The sequence below is a fragment of the Littorina saxatilis genome, linkage group LG10 (assembly GCF_037325665.1).
Source record: "Littorina saxatilis isolate snail1 linkage group LG10, US_GU_Lsax_2.0, whole genome shotgun sequence".
NCBI classification, from domain to species: domain Eukaryota; kingdom Metazoa; phylum Mollusca; class Gastropoda; order Littorinimorpha; family Littorinidae; genus Littorina; species Littorina saxatilis.
The window spans coordinates 6320661-6338221 of record NC_090254.1 but is presented as its reverse complement, the minus strand read 5'-3'; the positions used below and the strand labels follow the sequence as shown (position 1 = coordinate 6338221).

The window sequence follows — 17561 nt, the reverse complement described above, 5'->3', positions numbered from 1 at the left end:
GAGTGAAAGAGAGTGGGAACTGCAATTTGTCATATCCCGTGGGGTGGTAGGTTTTAGAACTGTGGAACTTAATGAGGTTAATTAACTCTAAATGGTATTGTTTGTAGTCCCTTGGGGTTGCTGATCTTTACAGCATTTCTGACTTCTTTTAGCTGGGGAAATCATAGCTGCCCACAGACATTACTTACGTAGCATTTACCTATTTATCTTTTTTCATCGTCGAGGATGCATGCGTTGATGTTTTTCCAAGCAAATGCAATGACGTTTGTGAGCCCAGCCTTTTTGTGAAATGATATGCCCACCGGCCGCAGGTATGTAATTTAGCCAGAGTGTCGCAGAAAAGACAAATAACAGAGATCCGCCGAGCCCAGCTGTGCCCATGGCATTTGTTTCTGACACGTCTCGCTAACAACCACAGGAGCTTGTATCAAAGTGACGACGGGCGCAATAGGCTGGTGGATGAGACGTGGGCCTCCCATGCGGATGGTCGCGTGTTGAATCCCGCTTATAGAGAATATTACCTGGCTTGCTGTGTCGTACCAGATTTACACGAGTTGCTCTGTAAAATATTGAACTGCGAGCGAAAGCGAGCTGATCACTATTTGAAAAAGCAACGAGTGTAAATCTGGTACGACACAGCAAGCCATGTAGTATTCTGTTGATCCTAAATACTGTACTTACGTGTTTTACTCAAAACGTCCCGCAGTCGAGGCGGCGAAATTCAAGACGCTTCTTTTGGAACCTCGATCTCGTGCAATCTCTTACGTCAAAACAAAGAAGCGTCCCTCTGGCAAGTGTAGCGTGACGTGTTAGTTCCAAAAATACATCGAGGGGAATTCGCGAGCGCAATTTTTTTTAACGTAATGACGTTTGTCTCGGTGACTTTGGCATCATAAGCAGTGGAATAACAGGTCCCTGCCAGACATGCTTGACATGACCTCATTTACATGATATACACACGTGTGGTTTGAACGATATTGATATCTAATGAGTGGTCTCTCTCACGCATGTAGGATAAAGTGGGTTAAGGGTGGAGACTTTTCCGATCTTCCCGGTCAACTAATGTGCAGACCTGCTAGTGTCTTATCCCCCTTAGCTTTGTGTGTACACGCAAGCACAAGACCAAGTGCATTCTTATGGGATGATTCAATGCAACAACAGACATATGTCTCTGTTAGAAAGATATCCCGATATATCTCTGTACAAGCAGGTATAGGGCCAGTACAAGTGCAGAATCAACTTTTGAACGAACTGCGCCCAGTAGTTTCCCAGCAATAAGCTGTTAAGTCGAGACACACACACACACAATTAAAGTCTGCTGGACCCTTGTACTAGCGTACTCGGGGATAATTATGTGTCTCGGTAAAAGCATATTCCGTGGTCTCGGTTAAAATATGTAGTAGTTTTGGTAAAAGCAGAGCATTGTCTCGGTAAAAGCATAATTATCCAATGGCCTCGGTAAAACCATGTAGCAGTCTCGGTAAAAGCAGGAAAGACGTACGTGACATGCATTACTCTCCTCTCTCCTGATGTCAGGTACTAACTGCCGGACAATTTTGTGCCAACTCTCCATTGGCCTGGGATTGACCCCTTGCTAGACGGGCGGAAGGTCAGACATTTTGTGCCAACTCGCCATTGGCCTGGGATTGACCCCTTGCTAGACGGGCGGAAGGTCAGACATTTTGTGCCAACTCTCCATTGGCCTGGGATTGACCCCTTGCTAGACGGGCGGAAGGTCAGACATTTTGTGCCAACTCTCCATTGGCCTGGGATTGACCCCTTGCTAGACGGGCGGAAGGTCAGACATTTTGTGCCAACTCTCCATTGGCCTGGGATTGACCCCTTGCTAGACGGGCGGAAGGTCTGACATTTTGTGCCAACTCTCCATTGGCCTGGGATTGACCCCTTGCTAGACGGGCGCGATGGCTTAGTGGATAAGACCCCGGCCTCCCAAGCGGAAGGTCATGGGTTCGAAGCTCAAGACCATAGCGCGCACGGAAAATATCCTGTATTCATCTTTATCAGAGTTCGGTGGGTTATATAGAAACACGAAAATACCCACCATGATTCCCCCGAACGTTGCGTATGTCGGCCTTGATGGCGGGATACAACTCCGGTCTCACACGTAAAAACCCACTCGTGCAACAAACACACGTGTGTACGTGGGAGTATCAGCTCATGAACGCAGAAGAAGAAGAAAAAGATACACGTAAAACCCAACTCGTGAAGAAAAACAAACCCTGTGTACGTGGGAGTTTCAGCTCATCAACGAATAATAATATTAAGAAGAAGAAGAAGAAGAAGAAGAAGAAGAAGAAGAAGAAGAAGAAGAAGAAGAAGAAGGGTCACTGACCAAAGGAAGGTCTGACATTACGTGTGGTAAATACCCACTCTCCATAGGCCTAGGTTTGACCCCTTGCTATTCTGTGAGGCCTCAGCTGAATTAAACAGCACAACTCTCTCTTGGCTTCTCGTCCGCTCTACGGAAAGGTTCTAGACTTTTGGGACAAAAGACAGATCTATAACACTGCAGGCACCAAGGAACTTGGACATAAAACAATGCACCTAATCCATACAGCCAGAGGGAACAAAAGTAAACAGAAACAGAAATGCAAAAGTTGGAATTGACAGAACGACAAAAGTACATAACCCATCTCAGCCAGTAAAGCTGAATTACAATTAAAAGAACAAAGCACAATCAAATCACGATAAAATAAAATCAAAATCCCTCCCTAAAAACGACAAACAAAGAAACAAGCAAACAATTATATAGGCCTACGATTTGCCCTGACAAGACTAACACAAACAATGCACTCAAACCTTCGCAACCAGCAATTGCACACCGACAACGACATGTTTTTATATTTAGTCAAGTTTTGTTATATTTAGTCAAGTTTTGACTAAATATTTTAACATCGAGGGGGAATCGAAACGAGGGTCGTGGTGTATGTGCGTGTGTGTGTGCGTGTGTGTGTGTGTGTGTGTGTGTGTGTGTGTGTGTGTGTGTGTGTGTGTAGAGCGATTCAGACTAAACTACTGGACCGATCTTTATGAAATTTGACATGAGAGTTCCTGGGTATGAAATCCCCGAACGTTTTTTTCATTTTTTTGATAAATGTCTTTGATGACGTCACATCCGGCTTTTCGTGAAAGTTGAGGCGGCACTGTCACGCCCTCATTTTTCAACCAAATTAGTTGAAATTTTGGTCAAGTACTCTTCGACGAAGCCCGGGGTTCGGTATTGCATTTCAACTTGGTGGCTTAAAAATTAATTGATGACTTTGGTCATTAAAAATCTGAAAATTGTAAAAAAAAATAAAAATTTATAAAACGATCCAAATTTACGTTTATCTTATTTTCCATCATTTGCTGATTCCAAAAACATATAAATATGTTATATTCGGATTAAAAACAAGCTCTGAAAATTAAATATATAAAAATTATTATCAAAATTTTTTTTTCGAAATCAATTTAAAAACACTTTCATCTTATTCCTTGTCGGTTCCTGATTCCAAAAACATATAGATATGATATGTTTGGATTAAAAACACGCTCAGAAAGTTAAAACAAAGAGAGGTACAGAAAAGCGTGCTATCCTTCTTAGCGCAACTACTACCCCGCTCTTCTTGTCAATTTCACTGCCTTTGCCATGAGCGGTGGACTGACGATGCTACGAGTATACGGTCTTGCTGAAAAATGGCAGCTACTTGACTAAATATTGTATTTTCGCCTTACGCGACTTGTTAAGTTTGCACTGACACAAGCAAAACAAACAAGTTACCCAACCTTCCCCCGACAGAAAAAAGAAGACAGATGGACACAATTTGCATTTCACGGAGCCCTGACTAGCTGCTCCAACAGCCAACAACATTCCCCCTGTCAGGCGGAGCGCTGTGAGCAGTTGTCTCCCTTGCTGAAAGGTTTGAATGAAAACACACCTGCTTTTGGACACTGACTGAACGTCGTTAGGCCAAAAAGAACAAGTCGCGTAAGGCGAAATTACTACATTTAGTCAAGCTGTGGAACTCACAGAATGAAACTGAACGTAGTCCGCCGCTAGTGCAAAAGGCAGTGAAAGTGACGAGCCTGTTTGGCGCGGTAGCGGTTGCGCTGTGCTTCATAGCACGCTTTACCGTACCTCTCTTCGTTTTAACTTTCTGAGCGTGTCTTTAATCCAAACATATCATATCTATATATTTTTAGAATCAGGAACCGACAAGGAATAAGATGAAATTGTTTTTAAATCGATTTCGGAAAGTTAATTTTGATCATAATTTTTATATTTTTAATTTTCAGAGCTTGTTTTTAATCCAAATATAACATATTTATATGTTTTTGGAATCAGAACATGATAACAAATAAGATGTACGTAAATTTGGATCGTTTTATAAAAATTTTTTTTTTTACAATTTTCAGATTTTTAATGACCAAAGTCATTAATTAATTTTTAAGCCACCAAGCTGAAATGCAATACCGAAGTCAGGCCTTTGTCGAAGATTGCTTGGCCAAAATTTCAATCAATTTGATTGAAAAATGAGGGTGTGACAGTGCCGCCTCAACTTTTACAAAAAGCCGGATATGACGTCATCAAAGACATTTATCGAAAAAAAGAAAAAAACGTCCGGGGATATCATTCCCAGGAAATCTCATGTAAAATTTCATAAAGATTGGTCTAGTAGTTTAGTCTGAATCGCTCTACACACACATACGCACAGACACACACACACACACACACATACACCGCACCCTCGTCTCGATTCCCCCCTACGTTAAAACATTTAGTCAAAACTTGACTAAATGTAAAAATAGTTGTGGTTAAGGTAACATAGCCACACAAAAAATAAGGTAGGAAGGTAGGCAATCATTTTTTGTTTAAACTTTTTTTTCTAATGTGTACAAATTAAACCTACTTGACAGGGAAATAAGTGTGCGACTCGAGCGCTTTCGCTTTCATTGCGTTTTCTGCACTCGGTTGGGTTTTTTTTTTTTTTTTTTTGACAAATGTAATAAAACGTTATAGGGTCGGCCCCTAAAAATAGGGTAGGTCGGGTTACCGTAACCACACCTATTTTCTTTTTAGGCCTTATCAGTCAACATTTGAACTCAATCCCTTCCTTTCGGTGCGTTCGTTGTCTTGTTCCTGTCTTCCGACCTACCTTTTTAAGAAGATGATGTACGCCGTAAAACTGCTTTTTTGGCCAAGACGATAGTAGGCCTACCATTATATTGCAGTCAAGCAATAGCGGTGTGAGGAAAAATCCCAAAAACAAATAGACTGCCAAACCTCGAAAATTCAGAATAACAAGAAATTCCTCCGAGGTAGGAAAAACACCCCCGTTGGTCAAAGGGAAATAACCATTCTCACTGCCACCAACTGAGAAGGTTATTTCCCTTTGACCATTAATATCTCCCTCTATAAGTCCTTGTAGAATCTTAATCCACCAATAACTCCCTAACCGTGTGTTTGACTGGTCCCAATTTTGTAAGGACCGTCTCAGGAATGTATAGAACCTGTTCACCAAGTTTGGTGACGATCGGTCCGTTCATTCTTGAGATCTATATGCGAACACAAACAAACAAACACATGGAGCGAATCCTATACACACCCCTATACCGGGGGTGTAAAAACACAAGAAAGGTATGTTATATTGTTAAGAAAGTGTTTGTCTGTGACTGTCAGTCCACTTTAAAGAACGCTAGGTCGAAGATCAGTGACTGTAACGTTTTGTTTTGTGACTATTAAGCGTTCTACTCAGTCTGAACATACCTTTCTTGTTTTTGATTCTGGTGTGAGGTAAAAAAAAAACTTAAAGAAAAAAAAAAACAACTATCGGTTTCCTTGTCTTTGAACGTCGTGCCCAGTAGACCTATTCACTCAAGACAGTCCCGCATAGCCCAATAGCGTTAATGGACGTTTAAAACCAACAAACCCTCCACTGAGGTGGAAAGTGTCAATTAGGCAACTATTGTTACTTACCAAAACTCAGTAACTTACCTTGATAAATATGGATTCATCCGCTTATGTCTAACACCTTGAGTAGTCTTGCAAACAAACAAATACAGGCATTCCTGTTTAAAGTCCCCCATTACTGATTTGACTCGATGATAATTTAATTCCACCCACGTAAAGCAGCGAGACAAGCAGAACTGAATCAGACACGAGACAGTATGCTGTAGTCATACATTGATGCCATCAAAATAAAGTGACGATGACGTGCTGGTTTAATGGTATGGACACTGTGTGACCACAAGCAGAACTCGACCTAGTGTATGAGAGGGAGATGCTTCCAAGACGAGACAGTATGCTGTAGTCATACATTGATGCCATCAAAATAAAGTGACGATGACGTGCTGGTTTAATGGTATGGACACTGTGTGGCAACAAGCAGAACTCGACCTAGTGTATGAGGTAGGGGCACAGAGGCTGGTCAGTCTGTTGACGTTTAGTATAGATTTGAGAGGGATATTTTGGTTCTCTCCTCGTAAAAAGGTACATTCGCCGGATAAGGGGGTGCGGGTGGGAGGGGGGGGGGGGGGGTTGGGGACTTCCGGAACCCAGGACTAAAGTGAACTAAACTACGACGTTTATGAAAATCAGAAAGAAAATCGTTCGAACGAAATAAATAAAGAGAGACAGCGAGACAGAATTAACAAAGAAAGAAAGAAACAAACAAAGAAACAAAGAAACAAACAAAGTTGACAAAAAGTACAAATCCGGTCCATATATCTTTATCTGGCTCAAACAAACGAACATCCGCATAAACAATCAGCGACGTCTTTACGACTTTCGCATTAACTTCCCCCCCCCCCTCCCCCCCACACCCCACCCCCCTCACCAACCCTGTCCTCTACATAAGGGTGGTGGACATTAATCATCCGTGCGTCGAAGCATGACCTGGCTGCATATTGCCTATTGCGATTACTGGATATAGAATCGTAAACATTAATTCAGCAGAATATCCTCGCAGTCTCTGAGGCAGGAAGACAGGCACGCTGCTGTATTTAATCAAATCTAACAATAACAATAATTGTCAGTAAGTACTGGTGTCACATGACTGATGTGAACCAGTTGATTGGCTAATGACGATGCGCTAAAACTGAGCGTATTCTTCCGCCCTTTGCCTAAGCGAGACTGTACTCTCATCCTCAGAATTAATTAATGACATGTAGCTTATATTCTCCACAATACCAAAATACCATAAATGTCCTGCTTCTCAATTAAAGCAGAAGTGGGTTTTTTCTGACAGATTGCATGTGCCTGTGTCACAGTTGCCCCTGATCTAAAAATAGAACCCGCTGTGTCTAATGTTTTTGTTTCGACTTGCGAAGAATCTTCTCATAATTATGCCGTAGCTTATTATCCACATTACCAAATGATGAGTTAGTATACAATTCCTAGCAGCTAACAGAAAACACAAGTGTTATTCCGATAACGTACCAACTAGATCAGCATCTATATATCTATATATATATATATACATACGGCTTGTGTCTGTGTGTGTGTGTTTGCGATGCACGGCCAAAGATCTCGATGGATCTGCTTCAAATTTGGTGGGCATATTCAGGTAGACCCCGGACGGACACAACCTGGTCGATGAAAATTTTCAACACGTGCTCTCAGCGCGCAGCGCTGAACCGATTTTGGTTTTTCTGTTCATCTTCCCAGATCCATTCCCAGTAACTCTTCCTTATCTTCTCCAGTGTTTTGCGTTTATCTCCCTTCCTTTGTGTGGCGTCAATCCATATTTCCGTTACTATTTTTAGACGGTCACTGTCCACAACGCTTTCATCCCGGCGAAGCTGGATATTCCCGTTACTATGTTTAGAAGGTCACTGTCCACAACGCTTTCATCCCGGCGAAGCCGGGTATTCCTCAACTTCTTCCCGGCCCCGGCCCCGGCGAAGCCGGGTATCATTCGGCTCTACTTCTTCCCGGCGAAGCGGGTATTCATTCTAGTTTGGAATATATACGTAGCAGACTAGATTACACTGAAATACGACTGCATCAGTTCAGTCAATGAATGGTTTCCGAATTATTATTTCAAGGCAAGAACAATCGGAATCGAAAACATGTAGGGTTTTAAACGTCCGTACCATATATACGACTTATTACCAGCCTGCCTCATGCGTGCAGACTCAGTGCAACGTGACGAGCAATTTTTGCTTTTGGAATGCCGCACCACGGTGTTTCGATTGCCCTAGCCTAGCAGACGACATAAACCCCGCTCAGCAAACTAACATGTTGGGCAAATGTGAACGAAAAAACGATGGGGATATAATACGTGAAGGGTTCAGAGCGTTCTTACCGTTCATATTTAGTACCAGACTCCCCGATGAGTGAAGATACCACACGAGAAACATGCCACATTTATTTTGAAAATGTGCTAACCGTCGACCTTGGGGGTTAGCCAATTCAAGGGGAGTCACTCTGCACAGTCAATCCGTCGAAGCTCGACTTGAGGTTTCGAATCGCAAATATCTAAGAACACAGTCTTTTCTCCGAGTTCAAATGAGGTCTCTCTGAAAGATCATCACTGTTTAGCTTAACGCTACACGGGAATTTACCAACAGAAATTAAAACAAGAGTTTGCGTGTGATGAAAGCACGACACACTTGAGACAGCCCACACAAAAGTAGATCTTCTACGACCTGACCACACAGTTATGCCTATTCAAATGCGCGTAGCAAAATGTGCGTGTTGTATCTTCTTTTTTCTCTGGCGGTACCGACAATATCGTTATTGAAACAATCCCAGTGCACTAAGGGATTTATAGAGCAAATCTCGAAAATAATTATTGAACTCAGCGCTATGCGCTTCGTTCAATAATGAATTTTCTCGATTTGCTCTAAAAATCCCTTAGTGCACTGGGATGTCTCAATAACTTAAACAATAACAACACTTTATTGTCCATTAAAATGTTACATAAAAATTCTCTATCCCTACGTGACCCAGCAGACGAGCGATGCTCTGTCGTAGCTAAAGCCTATGTACTAACAAGGGTGAAAGACTCAAGACTTACTGCCCTTATAAAAAATAAAAAATAAATGTCCACGCAATGTCGGGCTGTTACAGACATAAGATACATAATAAGAAAGCTTCACTGTCCATTTTCATTATAACACAGACAATTTAACGGCAATGTGTCTCTCGACACCTCGTCGCATCCTTCGGGGAGGCAGGTACAACGTCAAATACAACGATAAATATAGAGTGACGTTAAGGCCTAAAAAAAAAAATAGGTGTGGTTACGGTAACCCGACCTACCCTATTTTTAGGGGCCGACCCTATAACTTTTTATTACATTTGTCCAAAAAAAATAAAAAATAAAAAAAACGAGTGCAGAAAACGCAATGAAAGCGAAAGCGCTCGAGTCGCACACTTATTTCCCTGTCAAGTAGGTTTAATTTGAACACATTAGAAAAAAAAGTAAAAAAAAAGAAAAAAAGTGATTGCCTACCTTCCTACCCTATTTTTTTTGGCTAGGTTACCGTAACCACACCTATTTTTTTTTTGCCTAAATAAACGATTTTATCATCATCAAATATAAGTGATGGAGCAGAAAAACAGCAATCAAATCAGCGATTAGGCCTACATACAATTATTAAATAATCAGTCTTGCAAGTATCACAATCACAGGCGCTCGATCCTACTTACAGCGCACACCATGAACAAATGCTAGGTCAAAACCCACAGTTCTTTAATTTTGAGAAAATAAAGAAGTTGTAACTTTTTTACGGACACTGAACAAATGCTAGGTCAAAACCCACAGTTCTTTAATTTTGAGAAAATAAAGAAGTTGTAACTTTTTTACGGACACTGATTTGAGGCCGGTTTTCACGCGAGAGGGGATTAATAAGTGAAGGCTTGATAACAAGAAAAAAACGTCTGAAATCCTTAACGACCAGGAGCCACTATCGCCCAGAACGCTCGCACCTACACATGACAGTCGTGCACGTGGTGCACGAACATAGCATCCTGAAGGAATCTCCATCCCACCAGAAAATAGTACCAATGGATTAAGAACTTACCGAGGCTGAGAGCTAATGCGCTTAAGCCTAAATATGTCCACCATTATCTCTCTCTCTCTCTCTCTCTCTCTCTCTCTCTCTCTCTCTCTCTCTCTCTCTCTCTCTCTCTCTCCCCCTCACACACACACACACACTCTCTCTCTCTCTCTCCCCCTCACACACACACACGCTCTCTCTCTCTCTCTCTCCCCCTCACACACACACACGCTCTCTCTCTCTCTCTCTCTCTCTCTCTCTCTCTCTCTCTCTCTCTCTCTCTCTTTAAAAATATATGACGCACAATTCCGCCCTATCCTTATTTATGGATCAGAGCTGTGGAAATTCCAAAGATTCAATGTTCTTTAGAAAGCCAATATGTTTGCGTGTGAGAAGTTTGTGTGAGTTAGACTGCTAACACCAAACAAGATGGTAGATGGCGACTTGGGCCGTTATCCTGGTTTATATGTCACCTCGGCGGTTCGCTGTACAAAGTACTGTCACAGCGCTACAAACAGTGTACGAGCACGGCTTACTAAAAAAAAATCTCCATCCAAGCAGGAAGTGATCATCCCTGCATTTCGAATCGGGAGACAGGCAACGGGAACGCAGAAGAAGAAGAAGAATTGGGAGTTAATTTGCAAATGTTCGGGCCCCAAATTCTGGATCTGTCTGTCTCTCTTTCTCTCTGTGTTTTTATCATTTTCATGTGCGCTCCCTCGCCTCTCTCTCTCTCTCTCTATCTCTCGCTCTTCCTCCCCCCTCTCTCTCTCTCTCTCTCTTTATCTACCTCTTCTCTCTCTCTCTCTTTCTCTCCTTCCCCTCTTTCTCTCTATCTCTCCCTTCCCTCTATCTCCCCCCTCCCCTCCTCGCTCTCTCTTTCGCTCTCTTATCTCTCTCTCTCTCTCTCTCTCTCTCTCTCTCTCCCTCTCTCTGTCTCTCTCTGTATCTCTCTGTCTCTGTCTTTGTCTCTGTCTCTGTCTCTGTCTCTCTCTTTCTCTCTCTCTCTCTCTCTCTCTCTCTCTCTCCGTGTAAATATGTGTTACATTAGTCCCCTCCCTGGGCGAGGGCTGGTTGAAAAAAAGCTCGTTGTATTGCTTATGCCACAACCGTCGAAAAATTAAATTTGATTTGATTTGATTTGATTTGATCGCGCTCTCTCTCTCTCTCTCTCTCTCTCTCTCTCTCTCTCTCTCTCTCTCTCTCTCTCTCTCTCTCTCTCCCTCTCTCTCTCCACCTCTCTCTCTCTCTCTCTCTCTCTCTCTCTCTCTCTCTCTCTCTCTCTCTCTCTCTTTTGTTCACCATTAGCACCACTGCCCTGTCTCCCTCTCCTTGTCCTGTCTTCACCTCACGCCAGAATGCCCTAGAACCAATCATTAAGGGAAACCTAACCCGGTTTAGCCGCCAGTGTCTTCTAACACAATGGTGTGCATTATGTGTGCATTTTGTCCGTTAAAAACGGTTAGTGCTCTCAATGTCCAAACCATTTTTCTCTGCAGCCGTCCCTAAAAAACTAAAGGGGGGAGTTAACGTCCTCTCAGAAAATGTTTCTCTTTGGGACAGCGGACCAGACGACACTGTCGTAAAATCCAGGGCCGAGGAGCACGGCAAAGTTACCACCCAAAAGGGAGCCACACGCAGTGTTGGATTGGTTGAAACTGAGATGTTTTGTGATTTCAACGAATCAGAACCTGCGGTGTGTTCTCTCCCGTGTGGGTGGCAACAACTTTTGGTTCGTGCACCAGGGCTCCTTATAGGTGGTCGTCTACATTTTTGCTTTTTTACATTTAGTCAAGTTTTGACTAAATGTTTTAACGTAGAGGGGGGAATCGAGACGAGGGTCGTGGTGTATGTGTGTGTGTGTGTGTGTGTGTCTGTCTGTCTGTGTGTGTGTAAAGCGATTCAGACTAAACTACTGGACCGATCTTTATGAAATTTGACATGAGAGTTCCCTGGTATGATAATCCCAGACATTTTTTTCATTTTTTCGATAAATGTCTTTGATGACGTCATATCCGGCTTTTCGTGAAAGTTGAGGCGGCACTGTCACGCTCTCATTTTTCAACCAAATTGGTTGAAATTTTCGTCAAGTAATGTTCGACAAAGCCCGGACTTCGGTATTGCATTTCAGCGTGGTGGCTTAAAAATTAATTAATGACTTTGGTCATTAAAAATCTGAAAATTGTATTTATTTTTTATTTTTTATAAAACGATCCAAATTTACGTTCATCTTATTCGTCATCATTTTCTGATTCCAAAAACATATAAATATGTTATATTTGGATTAAAAACAAGCTCTGAAAATTAAATATATAAAAATTATTATCAAAATTAATTTGTCGAAATCAATTTAAAAACACTTTCACCTTATTCCTTGTCGGTTCCTGATTCCAAAAACATATAGATATGATATGTTTGGATTAAAAACACGCTCAGAAAGTTAAAACGAAGAGAGGTACAGAAAAGCATGCTATCATTCTCAGCGCAACTACAACCCCGCTCTTCTTGTCAATTTCACTGCCTTTGCCGTGAGCAGTGGACTGACGATGCTACGAGTATACGGTCTTGCTGCGCTGCGTTGCGTTCAATTTCATTCTGTGGGTTCGACAGCTACTTGACTAAAATGTTGTATTTTCGCCTTACGCGACTTGTTTCAATAATCTTATGGTTAGATTTTGCTAAAAAAAAGTTATGTCAGATGATGAATGAACCATGGGGGAAAAAAGTTGTAGAAACAAATTATATGTAAAAAAAGATTTTATTTTTGGGTAGCGTGACTCACGCTTCCAATATTTTGTTTTCTGTTTGCTGAGAACATGTGCTTTGCCTAAAAATACTGACCAATCAAATTCATGTCACTATGCTTATAGCCACGCCCAAACAAGTGCAGCAACAGTTTGACACTGGAGCGCTGTCCACGCTTTTTTTTTTAAACGCACGAAATGCACGGGATTTGAGAGGAGTTTTGCGCTTGGCATTTTTCAAATAAGGGTATCCTACTATGAGTACTACGCTGGAATACTACAATGAATTTTCAAACGGCTACACTGGCTTCATCTTTCCTGATCGAAAGGGGGTGTATTGGTGATAATTGTAGATAATAAACTCTGCATTTTAATGGTCAAATGGCGATTTCGGTATAAAACTGTAGACAAAGGACCTTTAAACTGTGAGTCCCTGCATCCTACATGCTCTAGAAGCCGGTGTAACACGAAATTTTTACTCCACGAAAAATGTACTCCGGAGTAAATATTTCGTACGAAATTCTTACTCCGAGTACACTTTTCGTACGAGAAAAGAACTCCCCAAGGCACGACAAAATTACTCCCTCCACGAAATTTTTACTCATCATATTTTTTACTTCGAGTAAAAATCTCGTACGCAAAAATGGGATGCGGGCGAAGGGATAATGCCAATAAGTGATCTCGCGCACACGAATGTCGCGCTACCCTCCTTCCACCCCTTCCACCACCAAGACTAACAGGGGACAAGGGAGTAAAAATTTCGTACACCTGGCATGGGAAGTTAAATTGCTCGTGTTGGGGTGAAGTAATTTATTCGTTATTTATTCGTCAGGGGAGTAACATTTTTGTACGAAATGTTTACTCGGAACTCACCTGTCTTGGGGCGTAATTTTCTCGAGCAATGGGGGAGTGCTTTTTTCGTAAAGGGAGTAAATTTTTCGTACGAAATGTTTACTCCGGAGTAAAAATCTCGTGGGAGTAATTTTCTCGTGTTACACCGGACACAAACGTACGAGAGATTCTTGAAGGGGGTTCCCTGTCCAACTTGAAAAGAGCGGGTCTCTGGACATGCGTACCGTCGGTACTGATGTACTCACTTACAAGAAAATTGGTTGATTAAAATCAACATGGCCGAAGCAATGTTTTCATAAAAGAAGCGGTATTGTACGGGCAAATGTTGAATTGAATTTGGGTTACATGTGTTGCAGAGTATTTGAAAATCCGTAGGCATAAAAACATGCAAAGAAGAGTGATAGGTCCCTGTTGTGAATATAGTCAAGTGGATAAATTGATTACTTATGTTTCACACTAGTTTTGCTGTTACAGCAGTCCCTCTCATGAACGGACACCCTTGGGCCAGTGCAAACCTGTCCGTACATTGCAGGTGGCCGGTCACGGGAGAGCTCTACTTGTCCTAAAACAATAAGGTCAAACTACTACAACTTATAACTGAAAAGAAAAAAACTGTCCTGTAAAAATGACGTTAAATCAACGGTGTCAGAAAAAGAGAGATAAAAGAAATCCTCAAATTCCTGAGGATACAGGCACCCCATGAAAGCAGCCACAAACATACGCACACATGCTTGTGCAGATACTTTGCAAAAATATGAATTGAAAACCTGCATATGTGGTAATTTCTTTTTTTGTGTGTGGCTTTATTGAATACTTCAGGCAGTGACTTTTCCCTGTCCAGTTTTCTCTTTCGTCTCTCTTACCCCTCGCTTACCCACCCCCCACCCCCTTACCCTCCACTCCCTTTACCCAGCCCCGACAGCACAAATTTGTAATCTGCAAGGCAGAGTACACATTTTCTAAAAGGAAGACTACTCCTCTTCAATTATATCCAGAGATCTTCCAGCTGTCTCCCCCATAAGCCAAGTGGTCGAGTCTTATACCCCCTTTCCACACAACCGTTCTAGGTCCCGTTCTCGTACCGACCAAGGAATTGTGCGGGCACGGGAGGGATCGGGACAGAACCGCAATGAACGTAACTGATCGTTAACGGAACTGTGTTGAACGGTAAGGTCGGTAGCGACGGCAGAGTTTGGGCTGCATGTTCAAATTTTTAGCCGTTCCCCTCCCGATCAAAATGAACGGTAATGGAACCTCAACCCATCGGTAACGGAACACTTGGATCGTTAAAGAAACTTAAAACAACGGTAACGCAACGGTAGCGCTCTCACACACTGAGTTGTCATACCCGCATTCCACACATCCGTTCTAGGTCCCGTTCCCTTACCGACCAAGGACGGCTGCCACTATGGTCAGACGCTGCTGAAAGATGCCAAAAAACCGGCCGTTTGCGCAGCGTTCCATTGTTGTGGCAGCAGTCCTTGGTTGGTACGGGAACGGGACAAAGGACGGTTGTGTGGAATGGGGGTATAACATTTGACACCGACAAACTGAAGAATGAACAGTCATATCTATGAGGTAACCGTCTCAATGGTCCTGGCTCAGGAAACAAAGAGTATATATGGCCTGGGACGATTGTAGCTTCCCTTCTTCGTGTCCGATAGAGATGTTTGCTTGCATGGAGTATGATGAGTATGCTATGTTATGTAGATTGTGGGTCTTTTTTATTGTGTATGGTTTTATTATTAGTTATGTTAATTATAGTTATTGTAAAGCGCATTGAGCATATATATGATTATGCGCTATAGCAAATGTTCATTATTATTTAAGTTTGACATCCCAGTGCACTAAGGGATTTATAGAGCAAATCGAGAAAATTCATTATTGAACGAAGCGCATAGCGCTGAGTTCAATAATTATTTTCGAGATTTACTCTATAAATCCCTTAGTGCACTGGGATTGTTTCAATAACGATATTGTCAGTACCGCCAGAGAAAAAAGAAGATTCAAAACGCACATTTTGCTACGCGCATTTGGATAGGCGTAACTGTGTGGTCAGGTTTGTGTCAGATCTACTTTTGTGTGGGCTGTCTCAAGTGTGTCGTGCTTTCGTCACACGCAAACTCTTGTTTTAATTTCTGTTGGTAAATTCCAGAGTAGCGTTAAGCTAAAAAGTGATGATCTTTCAGAGAGACCTCATTTGATCTCGGAGAAAGGACTGTGCTCTTAGTTATTTGCCATTCGAAACCTTCATCAAGCTTCGACAGATTGACTGTGCAGAGTGTTGCCCCTTGAATTGTCTCCAAGGCCACGGTTAGCACATTTTCAAAGTAAATGTGGTATGTTTCTCGTGTTGTATCTTCACTCATCGGGGAGTCTGAATGCTCTGAACTTTACACGTATTATATCCCCATCGTTTGTTTGTTCACATTTACCCAACATGTTAATTTGCTGCGGGGTTTATGTCGTCTGCTAGGCGGCCAGGGCAATCGAACCCTGAACTGCAGTCTTATTTCAAAAACAAAAATTGCTCGTCTGCACGCATAAGGCAGGCTGGTAATAAGTTTTACACGTGGTAAGAACGTTCTTAACCCTACACGTTTTCGATTCCGATTGTTCTTGCCTTGAAATAATAATTCGGAAACCATTCATTTACTGAACTGATGCAGTCGTATTTCAGAGTAGTCTACTATAACAGAGTCGACTTTTAAATGCTGGTCTAGCTGTAGTACGTTATCGGAATAACACTTGTGTTTTCTGTTTGCCGCTGGGAATTTTATACTAACTCATCATTTGGTAGTGTGGTTAATAAGCTACATGACACTAACACGGCATATGAGAAGAATCTTTGCAAGTCAAAACGAGAAGAGACCATTGTGGAAGAGACACAGCCTGAACAAATCAATCCTGGTTATTGATGGTAGAAAATTGATAGACCCGAGAGAGAGTGAGGGGGGGAGAGAGAGAGAGAGGGAGAGAGGGGGAGAGAGAGAAAGAGGGAGAGAGAGAGACTGGGGAGAGAGAGAGACTGGGGAGAGAGGGAGAGGGGGGGAGAGAGAGAGAAAGAGAGAGAGAGAGAGAGAGAGAGAGAGAGAGAGAGAGAGCATAATGTGCACGTTCTCTTTCTCTTTTTCTAAACGGACAAAAACGAGCAAGCAAATAAACAGTCATAAAACAAAATGGTACGATTTAAGAACAGTGTCTCAAATGAAACTAACACTATATATTCTTCAATATTAACACCAAAATAAATCGTAATGACAAAAACAAGATAACAATAAAAATGTACTCACCAAAACACGAACAATAAAAACACGAATAGGAGATTATAAATCTTCTTTTTTTTTTTTATAACGAAAAAAAAATTCCGTGAATTACTCACACACTGTAAATACCGGAATGGGGACAGCTGGAACTGTCAAGCTTGCACATTCCAACACCCTGCCATACTCACTCATCAGCACAAAACAAGAACGATCTCAGTGCGCTAAAGCTGTCACCACCACCCGCGCTCAGTGCTATCTACGTCTCGCAAGCGCACAGCTTGTTTTTCACCACGAATCGTTTTATACACCGCGCGAATTTTACTTCCGTAGCAGGCGTGTGCCTCTCCGGATTTGGCAGCGCCGTGACAGGGTCTTTATTGTAAGACAGGCTTACCGGTACCGCCGGCCTCCCAACCGGAAGATCGTGGGTTCGAATCCCGGCCGAGCCTGGTGGGTTGAATGGATGTCTTTCCGATCTCCCGGATCCAGATCAACTTATATGCAGAACTGCAAGTGGCCTATCCCCCTTCGTGTGTACACGCAAGCACAAAACTAAGTGCGCACGAACAAGATCCTGTAATCCATTTCAGAGTTCGATGGCGTATAGAAACACGGAAATACTCAGCATGCTTCCCCCGAAAGCGGCGTATGGCTGCCTATATGGCGGGGTAAAAACGGCCATACATTTAAAAAA

General features: G+C 42.3%; 1 protein-coding gene across 1 annotated transcript in view; it reads right to left on the bottom strand.

Annotated features, from left to right (window-relative positions):
- LOC138978038 (calcitonin receptor-like protein 1) overlaps positions 1-17330 on the bottom strand; it is a 29180-nt gene extending 11850 nt beyond the window's left edge. Inside the window, exon 1 of the mRNA XM_070350663.1 lies at positions 16984-17330. The gene's annotated coding sequence lies outside the window, so the exon portion shown is untranslated. The remainder of the gene's footprint in view (positions 1-16983) is intronic.
- Between the last annotated feature and the right edge of the window lie 231 nt (positions 17331-17561).